The following is a 3,066-nucleotide window of genomic DNA, read 5'->3' as shown; positions in this document are numbered from 1 at the left end:
ATCCGGGCTTTTCAAATTCAATGACATTCTCTGAATTTATTGACCATTAAAGAGATTCTCCGGTACTCTTTGGCAGTAGTTCTGAAAGTAACGCTCACTAGCCAATAGTGGTTCTGGAGAAAATAGCGTCCTACGTCACATCGGAACAGATATGTGCACCACGTCATTCCTCTCTCCACATCTTGATTCGTTGTCACTCAAATGGCGAGGGGCTGAAGCTCATTGGCTAGAAATCAAATTGCTTGGGGGCTAGCTGACGTGGGGGGGGGGGGGGGGGGGGGGGGGGGGCGACACAGGTTCCAGAAATACTGTCGCTTTCAAACTCGGGATTCCGTGACTAATTGAGGTAAGACAGTAATTTTTGCGCGTGGATTTGCACGTATGAACTACACATGGACACATCCTGCCCCAAGCTGGAGGTTTCAAAAAATACTTAGACAGTCTCTAGAACTTTGGCTACTACTAACTGTTCTATTTGAATTCTGTTTGATTCTATGTGCATTCTATTTGAATTCAATTTGGATTCTGTTTGGATTCTATGTGCATTCTATTTGAATTCTGTTTGATTCTATGTGCATTCTATTTGGATATGTTTGATTCTATTTGCATTCTATTTGAATTCTGTTTGATTATGTGCATTCTATTTGAATTCTGTTTGATTCTATGTGCATTCTATTTGAATTTCTGTTTGATTCTATTGACTGCTGAATGGGGACAACATTATTCACTCAGCTTGGAAGATATCCTGAAGATTTGCAGATATCACGCGCAGACAAAATGCGGTTCTTGACAGTCCTGTATTCGTGAGGCGTCTCACTCTCCACGTAATACAGACAGGTGACGTCAACACCCCTCATAGAATATTCAATAAAATATTCAAATAAACTAGATGTATCCACCAATCCAAAGAGAGGTGGGAGCGTGACAGGCTGTCTTTCCGCCCTATGGACAACAGTTTCCATTGCCAGGGTGGAGACATACAGTAGGTATCTCTTCATTTTATCTGAATCTCTGGGTAAATCAAACTGYAGGTTAATCTGTAGGCAAGTCAACTATTACAATTATACTGAACAAAAATATAAACGCAACATGCAACAATTTCAAATATTTTACTGAGTTGCAGTTTATGTAAGGAAATCAGTCAATTTAAATTAATTAATTATGCCCCGAATCTATCAATTTCATGACTAGGAATAAAGATATGCACCTGTTGGTCACAGAAACCTTTTTTTTTTTTAAGTAGGGGTGTGGATCAGAAAACCAGTCAGTCAGCCACCATTAGCCTCATGCAGCGCGACACATCTCCTTCACATAGAGTTGATCAGGCTGTTGATTGTGGCCTGTGGAATGTTGTCCCACTCCTCTTCAACGGCCGTGTGAAATTACTGGATATTGGCAGGAACTCGAACACGCTGTCGTACACGTCGATCCAGAGCATCCCAAACATGCTCAATGGGTGACATGTTTGGTGAGTATGCAGGCCATGGAAGAACTGGGATATTTTCAGCTTCCTGGAATTGTGTACAGATCCTAGCGACATGGAGCCTTCAGCATTATCATGCAGAAACATGAGGTGATGGAGGAGGATGAATTGCACAACAATGGGACTCAGGATTTTGTCACGGAATCTCTGTGCAATTAAATTGGCATTGATAAAATGCAATTGTTCTCACTGTCCGTAGCTTATGCCTACCCATACCATAATCACCACCATGGGGCACTCTGTTCACAACGTTGACATCAGCAAACCGCTTGCACACACAACACCATACACGTGGTTGTGCGGTAGTGAGGCCGGTTGGATGTGCTGCCAAATTCTCTAAAACGACATTGGAGGTGGCTTATGGTAGAGAAATACACATTCAATTATCTGGCAACAGCTCTGGTGGACATTCCAACAGTCAACATGCCAATTGCACGCCTCCTCAAAACTTGAGACATCTGTGGCATTGTGTTGTGTAACAAAACTGCACATTTAAGAGTGACCTTTAATTGTCCCCAGCACAAGGTGCACCTGTGTTTAATCAGCTTCTTGATATACCACAACCCTGCCTATAAACAACCCTGGTGGCATTGTTGGACGTAACCAGTTACCATGTATATCAAGGTGGTCTGAACACACATGGCTTTATGAACGGACCAGTTACCATGTGTATCAAGGTGGTCTGATCACACATGGCTTTATGAACGGTGTGTGTAGCAGCAACATTAATGATATCACGTATTGAGAGACATCCATATACCGTATTGAGAGACATCCATATACCGTATTGAGAGACATCAAATTCCATATTGAGAGACATCCATATACCGTATTGAGAGACATCAAATTCCATATTGAGAGACATCCATATCCTTGTATTGAGAGACATCCATATCGCCGTATTGAGAGACATCCATATCACTGTATTGAGAGACATCCATATCCCTGTATTGAGAGACATCCATATCCCCGTATTGAGAGACATCCATATCCCCGTATTGAGTGACATCCATATCACCGTATTGGTGACTGGTGATGGGCTTTAATAGATCGTCCTATTCATGGGATTGGGTTCTTAAGGCATTGTGTAATAATGTATACAGCCTACTCGAGCCAGAACCACTGCTAGAGGCTTTAATAATGTATACAGCCACTCGAACCAGAACCACTGCTAGAGGCTTAATAATGTATACAGCCCTACTCGAGCCAGAACCACTGCTAGAGCTTTAATAATGTATACAGCTCTCAGCCAGAACCCTGCTAGAGGCTTTAATAATGTAACAGCCCTACTCGAACCAGAACCACTGCTAGAGGCTTTAATAATGTATACAGCCCTACTCGACCAGAACCACTGCTAGAGGCTTTAATAATGTATACAGCCCTACTCGAGCCAGAACCACTGCTAGAGGCTTTAATAATGTATACAGCCCTACTCGACGCCGAACACTGCTAGAGGCTTTAATAATGTATACAGCCCTACTCGAGCCAGAACCACTGCTGAGGCTTTAATAATGTATACAGCCCACTCGAACCAGAACCACTGCTAGAGCTTTAATAATGTAATACAGCCCGAGCTCGACAGC

Source organism: Salvelinus sp. IW2-2015, unplaced genomic scaffold, assembly GCF_002910315.2.
Source record: "Salvelinus sp. IW2-2015 unplaced genomic scaffold, ASM291031v2 Un_scaffold5591, whole genome shotgun sequence".
In the NCBI taxonomy this organism is placed as follows: domain Eukaryota; kingdom Metazoa; phylum Chordata; class Actinopteri; order Salmoniformes; family Salmonidae; genus Salvelinus; species Salvelinus sp. IW2-2015.
Note: the sequence above shows the minus strand (reverse complement) of the source record.